At 56.6% G+C, this 14,714-nt stretch overlaps 1 protein-coding gene across 7 annotated transcripts in view; it reads left to right on the forward strand.

Moving 5' to 3' along the window:
• Nucleotides 1-14,714, forward strand: part of LOC137310548 (zinc finger protein 271-like) — a 342,914-nt gene that overhangs the window by 309,410 nt on the left and 18,790 nt on the right. The window contains exons 1-2 of one of the 7 annotated variants that reach the window (XM_067978315.1): nucleotides 6,552-6,740; nucleotides 9,314-9,471. The gene's annotated coding sequence lies outside the window, so the exon portion shown is untranslated. Of the gene's footprint in view, nucleotides 1-6,551; nucleotides 6,741-7,371; nucleotides 7,572-8,273; nucleotides 8,517-9,313; nucleotides 9,472-14,714 lie in introns of those variants that run through there. The other 6 variants (XM_067978317.1, XM_067978316.1, XM_067978320.1 and 3 more) reach the window with 6 other exon arrangements.

Consider the following 14,714-nt stretch of genomic DNA (forward strand, 5'->3'; position numbering starts at 1 on the left):
AAACTATTGAGTTATTTATATTACATTTTAAACTTTTCAATTATTTATATAATAAATGAAGCCAGCTTGGACAAAATGGCGGCAAGCGCGGCCACCATCTTGGAAAAAATGGCAGCTGCCGCCATCTTGTCAGATGGCGGCAAGAGGCCGACAGACTGTCCCCAGTGATCCCGCAGTGACCCCAGGATGTCCCAGTGACCCCAGAGTGATGCCTGTCCCTTTCGAACAGGTCAATCCCACCACCAAGAATCTTACAGCGCAGGAGGCCTCTCGGCCCATCATGCCTGTGCTGGCTCTTTGAAAGAGCTGTCCAATTAGTCCCACTCCCCTGCCCTTTCCCCACAGCCCTGCAAATGTTTCCTTTCAGTGTTTATCCAATTCCCTTTTGAAAGTTATTATTAAATCTGCTTCCACCGCCCTTTCAGGCAGCGCATTCCAGATCATAACTCGCTGCGTAAAATAAAACCCTCATCGCCATCTGGTTCTTTTGCCAATTACCTTAAATCTGTGTCCTCTGGTTACCGACCCTTCTGCCACTGGAAATAGTTTCTCCTTATTTAATCTATTAAAACTCTTCATAATTTTGAACACCTCTATTAAATCTCCCCGTAACCTTCTCTGCTCAAAAGAGAATAATCCCAGTCTCTCCGCATAACTGAAGTCCCTCATCCCTGGTACCATTCTAGTAAATCTCCTCTGCACCCTCTCCAAGGCTTTGACATCCTTCCTAAAGTGTGGCACCCAGAATTGGACACAATACTCCAGCTGAGGCCTAACCAGTGTTTTAGAAAGGTTTAGTATAACTTCCTTGCTTTCGTATTCGATGCCTCTATTAATAAAGCCCAGGATCCTTCAAGGATTTGTGTCTGTGCACTCCCCAGGTCTCTCTGTTCCTGCATTCCCTTTAAAATTGTACCATTTAGTTTATATTGCCTCTCCTCATTCTTCCTGCCAAAATGTATCACTTCCCACTTCTCTGCATTAAATTTCATCTGCCATGTGTCTGCCCATTCCACCAGTCTATGTCCTCCTGAAGTCTGTTACTATCCTCCACATTGTTTACTACATTTCCGAGTTTCTTGTCATCTGCAAAGTTTGAAATTATACCCTGAATACCCAAGTGCAAGTCATTAATATATATCAAAAAGAGCAGTGGTCCTAATACTGACCCCTGGGGAACACCACTGTATATTTCCCTCCAGTCTGAAAAACAACCGTTCACCACTACTCTCTGTCCCTTAGCCAATTTTGTAACCATGCAGCCACTGTCCCTTTAATCCCAGGGGCTTCAAATGATCCCTTCTGTCTCTGGACCCCGTTTATACCGTCCTTCCCCAAAAACTTATTCCACAACTCTGCCCTCTGGTGTGGAAAGGTCCCAGCCCTCTGACTCCAACTCCCTGGTTTAGATGAGTGGAGGCCTCCAGCCCATGGAGCACCCCATCTAACGGCCCATGAAAGGACTCTGTGTTTTCCCTCCGCTACCCAACTGAGAGCCTCCCCTCCGGGTGTTCCATCCTGCCCACACTCGCCCCAGTTTGTACACACGTTCCCTTATCCTGCAGTCAAACTTGGAATGAAAATATGCAGAATCTTATCTGCCTCCACAAGGCCCCCTTGTCAGAAGATGGTGGGTTCGAGCCCCACTCCAGAGACTCGAGCACCTAATCCAGGCCGACACTCCCAGTGCAGTACTGAGGGAGTGCGGCACTGTCGGAGGTGCCGTCTTTCGGATGAGACGTTAAACTGAGTCCCTGCCTGCCCCTCTCAGGTGGACGTAAAAGATCCCACGGCCACTAATGGGAGAAGAGCAGAATTCTCCCCTGGGTGTTCTGGCCAATATTTATCCCTCAACCAATGCCACTAAAACACAGATTATCTGGTCATTATCACAACGCTGTTTGTGGGATCTTGCTGTGCGCAAATTGGCTGCCCGTTTCCTAAATTGCAACAGTGACTACACTTCAAAATAGTACATTATTGGCTATAAAGTCCTTTGGGACATCCCGAGGTCGTGGAAGGGGCTATATAAATGTACGTTTTTTAAAAAACTAAGTCCCTTTGACACTGGGGATCAGTCCTGCAGTCCTTTTAACTCCTGGCCCCTGGTACCCAAGCCCTGGACCACCCCTCTTTACTCCGAGGGCGAGTGGAGGGCAGTTGGGGCAAGGGATGCTTTGCCACAAAGTGCCTGAAGCAGAGCCCACTGCATCTTTCACAGGACGACTGGATAACCGTATGAAGCTGAGGCTCGTGCTATGGGGGAGAGAAGGGGAGAGGGGCTTATGTCCCGGGAGGTGGAGGGAGCTAAAACCCACAAACTTCTGACTCGGAGGGGTGAGTGACGCTGACCGAGGAACGAGACAGGGTCCCCGAGACCGAGAGCAGTAAGTGGAGAAGGGGCGGGTGTTGCAGACTGAAGCCTGTGCTGGGTGCTCCTACCATTGGTGTCCCTCATCTCTTCCTCTCGCTGCTTCATGTCGGCAAAGTCATTGACGATCGACTCTGACAGATCCTCCAATCGTCGCAGCTCCACCTCAAGTGGCTTCAGCTTCTCCGCCTTGGCGATCTGGGCAGGGAGAGAGAGAGAGAGAGAGACGGCCTGTAAGATCGGACAAAGATGTAGTAAATCCATTGTTGACTTGAGAGACCCACACTACAGAAAGGATATTGAAGCACTGGAGGCAGTGCGGGAAGGATTTACAAGGACGTTACAGGAATTGAGTGGATGCGGACGTGCCCGTCACGATAGATTGAGCAGGCTGGGGCTCTTTTCTCTGTAAAAGACTAAAAGGAGACCCGATAGAGATATTCAAAATTAGGATTGGTGAATGTGGAGAAACTGCTTCCACTAGTGGGGGAGACCAGAACAAGGGGGCCGAAATATAAGAGAGGCACGAAAAGATCAAGTAAAGAATTCAGGAGGAATTTCTTTACAGAGAGCGGTGAGAATGTGGAACTCGCTGCGAAACAGAGTGATTGAGGCGAATAGTATTTAAGGGGAGGCTTGATGCGTATATGAGGGAGAAAGGAATCGAGGGATATGGGGGCAGAGTGGGAGGAGGCTCGTGTGGAGGATAAACACCAGCATGAAGCCACTGGGCCGAATGGCCTGTTTCTCTGCTGTAGATTCTACATTACCGCAGGGAAGGGGATATAAAGCACGGACACTCACATCCTCATAGTTCTTGGCTTCAACTCCATGTTTGGTGTTGAGAATAATCAGCTGGTCAGGAACTCGAAAATGGCCTGAGAACAAGAAAACACCGAGCTTAGGACCGGCCCCCGCCGACACCCCGTGTGGGACCCGCGCCCCCGCCGACATTACTGCTCCATGGTCATGGAACTGCGCACTCCCACAGGGGCCCCTGAACCCCCAAACCCACGGGGACTACGTACTCCCACACGGGCCCCTGAACCCCCAAACCCACGGGGACTCCGCACTCCCACACGGGCCCCTGAACCCCCAAACCCACGGGGACTCCGCACTCCCACACGGGCCCCTGAACCCCCAAACCCACGGGGACTCCGCACTCCCACAGGGGCCCCTGAACCCCCAAACCCACGGGGACTCCGCACTCCCACACGGGTCCCTGAACCCCCAAACCCACGGGGACTACGTACTCCCACACGGGTCCCTGAACCCCCAAACCCATGGGGACTCCGCACTCCCACACGGCCCCTGAACCCCCAAACCCACGGGGACTCCGCACTCCCACAGGGGCCCCTGAACCCCCAAACCCACGGGGACTCCGCACTCCCACAGGGGCCTCTGAACCCCCAAACCCACGGGGACTCCGCACTCCCACACGGGCCCCCGAACCCCCAAACCCACGGGGACGACATACTCCCACACGGGCCCCCGAACCCACAGACCCACGGGGACTCCGCACTCCCACAGGGGCCCCAGAACCCCCAAACCCACGGGGACTCCGCACTCCCACACGGGCCCCCGAACCCCCAAACCCACGGGGACGACATACTCCCACACGGGTCCCTGAACCCCCTGGCTTCTGTGGGGGATACCGGGAGGAGGCCGAGATGGATCATCCACTTGGCACTTCTGGCTGAAGATGGTTGCAAACGCTTCAGCCTGGTCTTTTGCACTCACGTGCTGGACTCCGCCATCATTGAGGATGGGGATGTTTACAGAGCCTCCTCCTCCCGTTAGTTGTTTAATTGTCCACCACCATTCACGACTGGATGTAGCAGGACTGCAGAGCTTTGATCTGATCCGTTGGTTGTGGAATCACTTAGCTCTGTCTATAGCATGTTGGTTCCGCTGTTTACCATGCATGTAGTCCTGTGTTGTAGCTTCACCAGATTGGCACCTCATTTTTAGATACGTCTGGTGGTGCTCCTGGCATGCTCTTCTACACTCCTCATTGAACCAGGGTTGATCCCCTGGCTTGTTGGTAATGGTGGAGTGAGGAAAATGTCGGGCCATGAGGTTACAGATTGTGCTGGAATACAATTCTGCTGCTGCTGATGGCCCACAGCGCCTCATGGAAGCCCAGTTTTGAGCTGCTAGATCTGTTCTGAATCTATCCCATTTAGCACGGTGGTAGTGCCACACAACACGTTGGATGGTGTCCTCAGTGCGAAGACGGGACTTCGTCTCCGGGAGGACTGTTCGGTGGTCACTCCTACCAATACTGTCATGGACGGATGCATCTGCGACAGGTGGATTGGTGAGGGCAAAGTCAAGTAGGTTTTTCTCTCGTGTTGGTTTGCTCATCACCTGCCGCAGGCCCAGTCTGGCAGCTATGTTGCTAACAGTCCTTTTATACTTGTTTTAACTGTCTGATTCACTTGTTTTATTCCTTATGCTATCTGCACTTGTGGAGAGAACTCTTATTTGGGCAACAGACCGACTGGACCACATCTAGAATATACTGTGTGCAGTTTTGGTCTCCTTATTTAAGGAAGGACATAATTGCTTTGGAGGCGGTTCAGAGAAGGTTCACTCGACTGATTCCTGGGATAAGGGGGTTATCTTATGAGGAAAGGTTGGACAAGTTGGGCCTGGACACACTGGAGTTTAGAAGAATGAGAGGTGATCTTATTGAAACAGATAAGATCCTGAGGAGACTGGAAGGGGTAGATGCTGAGAGGATGTTTCCCCTTGTGGGAGAGACTAGAACTCGGGGACCACAGTTTAAAAATAAATGGTCTCCCATTTAAGACGGAGATGAGGAGAAACTTTTTCTCTCAGAGGGTGGTGAGTCTGTGGAACTCCCTTCCCCAGAGAGCGGTGGAGGCAGGGTCAGTGAATATTTTTAAGGCTGAGTTCGATAGATTCCTGATTAACATGGGAGTCAAAGGTTACAGTAGATGGACAGGAAAGTAGGGTTGAGGTCACAATCGGATCAGCCTTGATCTTATCAAATGGCAGAGGGGCCGAATGGCCTACTCCTGCTCTTAATTCGTAGGTTCTGATGCTGTTTTTCTCACTTCTTAAATATATCACACTTGTTTTTCATCACTGCTGTATTATTTTTTAATCAGTTATTTTATTATTTCCTGTATTTTTTGATGAACCTGAAGTATTTATATTACCTGTGACACTATTTGTGACCTGGACTTTGTTCTCATCCCTTTTTCTTATCAGTGAGCTATTTTCACTTTTATTATTATTTCTGCCCGAGCCCTCCCCGTACCCCAGGACCCCCCCCTCGGACTCACTCACCCGGGGGCAGGCGGCTCTCGAAGCAGATCTCGAACATGTCGTAGTCGTCAGTGGTGAAGTCGAATTTGCCCTTAGTCGCCTCCTCCTTAGAGTACAGGATGTGGCCGGAGGAGTCCGTCACCTGGGGGAGGGGAAACAGAGAGGTTACACCCTGGCTCCAGCCCGGAACTGTCCCCCCCAGCTCCCTCCCCACACCACCCTCCCAATGGTGGAAAGGTACAAAAAGATCATTAAAAAGGATAATGGAACGTTGGCCTTTATCTCGAGGGCTGGAATACAAAGAGGTGGAAGTTATATTACAGCTGGACAGAGCTCTGGTCAGACCCCATCTGGAGACACTGCGTCCAGTTCTGGGCACCGTCCCCTCAGGAAGGATATATCGGCCTTGGAGGGGGTGCAGTGCAGATTCACCAGAATAACACCGGGGCTAAAAGGGTTAAATTACGAGGACAGGTTGCAGAGACGAGGCTTGTATTCCCTCGAGTGTCGAAGATTAAGGGGTGATCGAATCGAGGGGTTTAAGATGATTAAAGGATTTGATGGGGTCGATAGAGAGAAACTATTTCCTCTGGTGGGGGGGGTCCAGAACAAGGGGGAATAATCTTAAAATTAGAGCCCGGCCGTTCAGGGGTGATGTCAGGAAGCATTTCTTCACACAAAGGGGAGTGGGAATCTGGAACTCTCTCCCCCGGAAAAGGGGGAGGCCGGGGGTCAATTGAAAATTTCAAAACTGAGATTGATGGATTTTTGTTGGGTGAGGGGATTAAAGGGAATGGAACCAAGGGGGGAAATGGAGTGAAATACAAATCAGACATGGTCGGACTGAATGGGGAACAAGCTCCCGCTCCCTCCCCCCTCTCTCTCCCCCCCTTGAGGTGGGGGCGGGCGGCCGGCTGTTCGCTCAGCTCGGACTCTCCGCTCACCAGCCTGTCCTTGTGGATCTCCTCCCGCAGACACTTCCTGGCGTTGGACGGCAGCTGGAAGGAGATGGCGCCGGCGGCCAGCAGCTGGTTCAGGGCGGCGAGGGGCAGGAGCAGGGCGGGGGGAGGAGGTGAGGGCCTGAGGCCGGGGACTGGGAGTCGGGGAGGGGCCTGAGGCCGGGGACTGGGAGTCGGGGAGGGGCCTGAGGCCGGGGACTGGGAGTCGGGGAGGGGCCTGAGGCCGGGGACTGGGAGTCGGGGAGGGGCCTGAGGCCGGGGACTGGGAGTCGGGGAGGGGCCTGAGGCCGGGGACTGGGAGTCGGGGAGGGGCCTGAGGCCGGGGACTGGGAGTCGGGGAGGGGCCTGAGGCCGGGGACTGGGAGTCGGGGAGGGGCCTGAGGCCGGGGACTGGGAGTCGGGGAGGGGCCTGAGGCCGGGGACTGGGAGTCGGGGAGGGGCCTGAGGCCGGGGACTGGGAGTCGGGGAGGGGCCTGAGGCCGGGGACTGGGAGTCGGGGAGGGGCCTGAGGCCGGGGACTGGGAGTCGGGGAGGGGCCTGAGGCCGGGGACTGGGAGTCGGGGAGGGGCCTGAGGCCGGGGACTGGGAGTCGGGGAGGGGCCTGAGGCCGGGGACTGGGAGTCGGGGAGGGGCCTGAGGCCGGGGACTGGGAGTCGGGGAGGGGCCTGAGGCCGGGGACTGGGAGTCGGGGAGGGGCCTGAGGCCGGGGACTGGGAGTCGGGGAGGGGCCTGAGGCCGGGGACTGGGAGTCGGGGAGGGGCCTGAGGCCGGGGACTGGGAGTCGGGGAGGGCCTGAGGCCGGGGACTGGGAGTCGGGGAGGGGCCTGAGGCCGGGGACTGGGAGTCGGGCCTGAGGCCGCTCTCGGGTCGCTCGGTTCCTGCGCGGTTTCCAGGGGCAACGGATTCCGGGTCAAGGCCCAGCGACCGTTACTATGGGCGGCCTGGTATTATGGGATGGAGGGAGAGGCCTGTCCCCAACTTTAGTTCTTTAAATGTGGACGCCGGGCGGGGTGGGATGTGTCGGAGGTCCCCGGGGTGTTTGGGTCACGAGGGGAGGGGGGAGACAGGCTGAGGGTGGGGGGACTCGGTTTGGGGTGAGGGAAGAGGGGGAGACAGGCTGAGGGTGGGGGGGACTCGGTTTGGGGTGAGGGAAGAGGGGGAGACAGGCTGAGGGTGGGGGGGACTCGGTTTGGGGTGAGGGAAGAGGGGGAGACAGGCTGAGGGTGGGGGGGACTCGGTTTGGGGTGAGGGAAGAGGGGGAGACAGGCTGAGGGTGGGGGGACTCGGTTTGGGGTGAGGGAAGCGGGGGAGACAGGCTGAGGGTGGGGGGACTCGGTTTGGGGTGAGGGAAGAGGGGGTGACAGGCTGAGGGTGGGGGGGGACTCGGTTTGGGGTGAGGGAAGAGGGGGAGACAGGCTGAGGGTGGGGGGGACTCGGTTTGGGGTGAGGGAAGAGGGGGAGACAGGCTGAGGGTGGGGGGGAACTCGGTTTGGGGTGAGGGGAGGGGGGAGACAGGCTGAGGGGGGGGGGGACTCGGTTTGGGGTGAGGGAAGAGGGGGAGACAGGCTGAGGGTGGGGGGACTCGGTTTGGGGTGAGGGAAGAGGGGGAGACAGGCTGAGGGTGGGGGAGACTCAGTTTGGGGTGAGGGAAGAGGGGGAGACAGGCTGTGAGGGTTTCAAATCAGTAAAATAGGTCCTTGAAATGTGGCTCATTCCAGCAGACAGGTCTCCTGGTCAAACCAGTCCTGCCCTGGGCTGTCCCTGGATTAACATGAGAACGGACAGGTCCCTGAGGGAGACACATTGAGATTCAGTCTAATATCTCAAATGATGTGGAGATGCCGGTGATGGACTGGGGTGGACAAATGTCAGGAATCTTACAACACCAGGTTATAGTCCAACAGTTTTATTTGAAAATCACAAGCTTTCAGAGGTTTTCTCCTTTGTCAGGTGAGTGTGGGATTCCATGAAAGGCACCGCTTTATAGTCAGAGCACAATGCCTGGTGATCACAGATAATCTTTCCAACTGCCCGTAGTCAAGGCAATCAAAGGAGTCGAATAGTGTTCAGAAAGAGAGACACGACATACGGGACAATCAGTATATTCAGTAGTCCCGTATGTAACGTCTCTCTGTCTGAACACTATTCGACTCCTTTGATTGCCTTGACAACGGGCAGTTGGAAAGATTATCTGTAATCACCAGGCATTGTTCTCTGACTATGGAATCCCACACTCACCTGACAAAGGAGAAAGCCTCCGAAAGCTTGTGATTTTCAAATAAAACTGTTGGACTATAACCTGGTGTTGTAAGATTCCTTACATAATATCTGAAAGGCTGAAGCAGGGAGCTCCCCGGGGGTAGGGGATGGCCGTGTGTCTTGTCCCAAACCCTCCGCAGGGGCGGGGACAATCTCTCAGTCTGCCGGGGTCCTCCAGCCTGTCCTGAGTGTATTTCTCTCTCTGTCTCTCTCCCAACTTTTCTCTCTCTTCAGATTCTCTTGTTTGTAACCGGGATTTGTGTTTCAGTATTGGGGCTGAGGGATTGTCGGTGTAACTGGGAGAGGGAGTGGGAGGGAGGGGGGAGAGAGAGGGGGAGTGGGAGGAGAGGAAGCTCTGGGCTCTTGCTGTGCCTTTTTAATCCCTTGCTTTTGTGTTGAAATCAATTCCCTCTCTCTCTCCCCTCAGGAAACTTTTCGATGAAATGCTGCAAGGAGATGATCCAGGAAAGAGACATTTTGTGAGAAGGAGGAGGATGAGGGGGAATCCTGGGCCAAGAATTGTTCTCTCCGCTGGGGACTGACTGACTGAGACCTTCACCGCGGCCTGGACCCGATGGGGGTCACGTGAGTAATGTCTGGGTTACTCTGGGATCACTGGGATATTCAGGGGACATTGGGGGATCACTGGGACATTCTGGGGACACTGGACGATCACTGGGACATTTAACAGGAGCTGACTCTGAGACACACACTGACCGTCTGACAGTGCAGCGCTCCCTCAGTACCGACCGTCCAACAGAATATTACCATCTGTTCGAGCCCAAATTCTTCCCTTCGTTCATTGCAAGTGCAACTTTTCAGAAATAACACAAAGTGGATTAAACTATTATTCAGAGGCTGACAATGTGACATATCTCGGGTCTTAATTGAAATTAAAAGCTCTTTCAGGGAGCGTCCTGCAGCACCCAGAGAGCCCAAATGTGAAAACAGCCTCCAAATGTTTTCTTAGTTTGAAGTTTAATTTTTGAAAAGGTCACTGACAACTCAGAAAGAAATCGTGTTAATTCCGAAGCCATTTTGGGCCCCCATGTGAAATTGTATTGTAATGGAACCACACAGACACATGGGGAAGCTCGGGAGCAAACTGATTGGAATTTGAGATTTTAATCCCATATTCATTTGTGGCACAGCTCAGCTCAATTCAAACCCAATGTCTGTGCAAGGGACACGTGTCTCCTGACTGTACAGTCTGTGTGTGTGTCTCAGTCTCACTGGTCCCATAACATAACTTGAAAGCAGTAAAATTAACCAGAACCTGCTCCAAAGACAAAACAGATCCAGATCTTGAAGGTGTGATGATTTCCTTCTCTCTGCTCTGTTGGTGGGAGGCTCATTTCCACTCCCAGGTATTTGTCTATTCCCCATGTCTGATGGGTTGGTTCCTGTGAACAGTTTGTCAGAGAGTGTTTCACTGCCTCAGGGTGTTTCCAGAGAGAGAGAGAGAGAAGCAGCTCCCATCCTGGTCTGAAAGACCCAGTCAATGAGAGATTTATAAAACAATCCAGCCCAGTGCAGTTAAACCTTGTCCCCCATTAATCCAAACACACCATATTGTGAGCAAAATTCAATATTTCACAGGGCCAGTGAGTCCCAGACACGGATTGTACCCACCTCCCGAAACTAAACTCAACTCCTTACTGTAAAAAGTGTCTGTCAAAACACAGCCCGTTTAGGGACTGAACCCCTCAAATAACCGTTACACTCAACATTGCAATCTCTCAGTGAATCGTTCCCTTTTACCCACTGTGTACTGTACATGTGCAGGAGCTGACACTGAGACACACACGGGCCGTACAGTATCAGACAGGAGTGAATCGTTCCCTTTTACCCACTGTGTGCTGCACATGTACAGGAGCTGACACTGAGACACACACGGGCCGTACAGTATCAGACAGGAGTGAATCGTTCCCTTTTACCCACTGTGTACTGTACATGTACAGGAGCTGACACTGAGACACACACGGGCCGTACAGTACCAGGCAGGAGTGAATCGTTCCCTTTTACCCACTGTGTACTGTACATGTCCAGGAGCTGACACTGAGATACACATGGGCCGTACCGTACCTGAGTACTTTTCAATCAAGAGAAATTCAGAGAGACAACAGAGAGAGAGGGGCAGAGAGAGAGAAAAGGACAGAGAGAGGGGGGGCGAGAGGCAGAGAGAGAGAGAGAGAGAGAGAGAAAAAGGCAGAGCGGGGAGAGAGAGAGGAGGCGAGAGGCAGAAGGAGAGAGGGGGACAGAGAGAGAGAAAAAGACAGAGAGAGCGAGGGAGAGAGAGAGAGAGAGAGAGAGAGAGGAGGAGGAGGTGGTGAGAGGCAGAGAGAGAGAAGGGGACAGAGAGAGATGGGGAGAGAGGCAGAGAGTGGATTGGTACTGCCTGGTGATTTACCCGATTCCCGCGAGCAGCCAGGCCTCTCTGGGCTGTTTAATGGCTTCTCACCAGCAAGGGAGGGCCCTCATCTCCCACCTCGCAATAAACTCTTTCAATCAGATGCTTCCTCTCACCCTCACACATTACCACTGTTGCAAGCCGCACACCCACAACCCACAGGTCACACATACTGGCACCTATTCAACCATGACAGGCACATCACCCAAACAACCACCAGGTCCCTCACCGACACACGTCCCGTTTTCTTGCAGGGAGTCCCTCTCTCTCTCTCTCTCCCCTCTCTCTGTCACTCTCTCTCTCTCTCCCTCAGCCCTCTCACTGTCTTTTTCTCTCTCTCTGCCTCTCTCTCTCTGCCTCTCTCTCTCTGCCTCTCTCTCTCTGCCTCTCTCTCTTCCCCTCTCTCTTCCCCTCTCTCTTTGTGACTCCCTCTCTCTGTCCCCATCTCTCTCTGTCCCCATCTCTCTCTGTCCCCATCTCTCTCTGTCCCCGTCTCTCCACCTGTCCCCGTCTCTCCACCTGTCCCCGTCTCTCCACCTGTCCCCGTCTCTCCACCTGTCCCCGTCTCTCCACCTGTCCCCGTCTCTCCACCTGTCCCCGTCTCTCCACCTGTCCCCGTCTCTCCACCTGTCCCCGTCTCTCCACCTGTCCCCGTCTCTCCACCTGTCCCCGTCTCTCCACCTGTCCCCGTCTCTCCACCTGTCCCCGTCTCTCCACCTGTCCCCGTCTCTCCACCTGTCCCCGTCTCTCCACCTGTCCCCGTCTCTCCACCTGTCCCCGTCTCTCCACCTGTCCCCGTCTCTCCACCTGTCCCCGTCTCTCCACCTGTCCCCGTCTCTCCACCTGTCCCCGTCTCTCCACCTGTCCCCGTCTCTCCACCTGTCCCCGTCTCTCCACCTGTCCCCGTCTCTCCACCTGTCCCCGTCTCTCCACCTGTCCCCGTCTCTCCACCTGTCCCCGTCTCTCCACCTGTCCCCGTCTCTCCACCTGTCCCCGTCTCTCCACCTGTCCCCGTCTCTCCACCTGTCCCCGTCTCTCCACCTGTCCCCGTCTCTCCACCTGTCCCCGTCTCTCCACCTGTCCCCGTCTCTCCACCTGTCCCCGTCTCTCTCCACCTGTCCCCGTCTCTCTCCACCTGTCCCCGTCTCTCTCCACCTGTCCCCGTCTCTCTCCACCTGTCCCCGTCTCTCCACCTGTCCCTTCCTCTCTCCACCTGTCCCTTCCTCTCTCCACCTGTCCCTTCCTCTCTCCACCTGTCCCTTCCTCTCTCCACCTGTCCCGTCCTCTCTCCACCTGTCCCTTCCTCTCTCCACCTGTCCCTTCCTCTCTCCACCTGTCCCTTCCTCTCTCCACCTGTCCCTTCCTCTCTCCACCTGTCCCTTCCTCTCTCCACCTGTCCCTTCCTCTCTCCACCTGTCCCCCTCCTCTCTCCACCTGTCCCCCTCCTCTCTCCACCTGTCCCCCTCCTCTCTCCACCTGTCCCCCTCCTCTCTCCCCCTGTCCCGTCCTCTCTCCACCTGTCCCTTCCTCTCTCCCCCTGTCCCGTCCTCTCTCCACCTGTCCCGTCCTCTCTCCACCTGTCCCGTCCTCTCTCCACCTGTCCCGTCCTCTCTCCCCCTGTCCCGTCCTCTCTCCCCCTGTCCCGTCCTCTCTCCCCCTGTCCCGTCCTCTCTCCCCCTGTCCCGTCCTCTCTCCCCCTGTCCCGTCCTCTCTCCCCCTGTCCCGTCCTCTCTCCCCCTGTCCCGTCCTCTCTCCCCCTGTCCCGTCCTCTCTCCCCCTGTCCCGTCCTCTCTCCCCCTGTCCCGTCCTCTCTCCCCCTGTCCCGTCCTCTCTCCCCCTGTCCCGTCCTCTCTCCCCCTGTCCCGTCCTCTCTCCCCCTGTCCCGTCCTCTCTCCCCCTGTCCCGTCCTCTCTCCCCCTGTCCCGTCCTCTCTCCCCCTGTCCCGTCCTCTCTCCCCCTGTCCCGTCCTCTCTCCCCCTGTCCCGTCCTCTCTCCCCCTGTCCCGTCCTCTCTCCCCCTGTCCCGTCCTCTCTCCCCCTGTCCCGTCCTCTCTCCCCCTGTCCCGTCCTCTCTCCCCCTGTCCCGTCCTCTCTCCCCCTGTCCCGTCCTCTCTCCCCCTGTCCCGTCCTCTCTCCCCCTGTCCCGTCCTCTCTCCCCCTGTCCCGTCCTCTCTCCCCCTGTCCCGTCCTCTCTCCCCCTGTCCCGTCCTCTCTCCCCCTGTCCCGTCCTCTCTCCCCCTGTCCCGTCCTCTCTCCCCCTGTCCCGTCCTCTCTCCCCCTGTCCCGTCCTCTCTCCCCCTGTCCCGTCCTCTCTCCCCCTGTCCCGTCCTCTCTCCCCCTGTCCCGTCCTCTCTCCCCCTGTCCCGTCCTCTCTCCCCCTGTCCCGTCCTCTCTCCCCCTGTCCCGTCCTCTCTCCCCCTGTCCCGTCCTCTCTCCCCCTGTCCCGTCCTCTCTCCCCCTGTCCCGTCCTCTCTCCCCCTGTCCCGTCCTCTCTCCCCCTGTCCCGTCCTCTCTCCCCCTGTCCCGTCCTCTCTCCCCCTGTCCCGTCCTCTCTCCCCCTGTCCCGTCCTCTCTCCCCCTGTCCCGTCCTCTCTCCCCCTGTCCCGTCCTCTCTCCCCCTGTCCCGTCCTCTCTCCCCCTGTCCCGTCCTCTCTCCCCCTGTCCCGTCCTCTCTCCCCCTGTCCCGTCCTCTCTCCCCCTGTCCCGTCCTCTCTCCCCCTGTCCCGTCCTCTCTCCCCCTGTCCCGTCCTCTCTCCCCCTGTCCCGTCCTCTCTCCCCCTGTCCCGTCCTCTCTCCCCCTGTCCCGTCCTCTCTCCCCCTGTCCCGTCCTCTCTCCCCCTGTCCCGTCCTCTCTCCCCCTGTCCCGTCCTCTCTCCCCCTGTCCCGTCCTCTCTCCCCCTGTCCCGTCCTCTCTCCCCCTGTCCCGTCCTCTCTCCCCCTGTCCCGTCCTCTCTCCCCCTGTCCCGTCCTCTCTCCCCCTGTCCCGTCCTCTCTCCCCCTGTCCCGTCCTCTCTCCCCCTGTCCCGTCCTCTCTCCCCCTGTCCCGTCCTCTCTCCCCCTGTCCCGTCCTCTCTCCCCCTGTCCCGTCCTCTCTCCCCCTGTCCCGTCCTCTCTCCCCCTGTCCCGTCCTCTCTCCCCCTGTCCCGTCCTCTCTCCCCCTGTCCCGTCCTCTCTCCCCCTGTCCCGTCCTCTCTCCCCCTGTCCCGTCCTCTCTCCCCCTGTCCCGTCCTCTCTCCCCCTGTCCCGTCCTCTCTCCCCCTGTCCCGTCCTCTCTCCCCCTGTCCCGTCCTCTCTCCCCCTGTCCCGTCCTCTCTCCCCCTGTCCCGTCCTCTCTCCCCCTGTCCCGTCCTCTCTCCCCCTGTCCCGTCCTCTCTCCCCCTGTCCCGTCCTCTCTCCCCCTGTCCCGTCCTCTCTCCCCC

Source organism: Heptranchias perlo, unplaced genomic scaffold (assembly GCF_035084215.1).
Source record: "Heptranchias perlo isolate sHepPer1 unplaced genomic scaffold, sHepPer1.hap1 HAP1_SCAFFOLD_263, whole genome shotgun sequence".
NCBI classification, from domain to species: Eukaryota; Metazoa; Chordata; class Chondrichthyes; order Hexanchiformes; family Hexanchidae; genus Heptranchias; species Heptranchias perlo.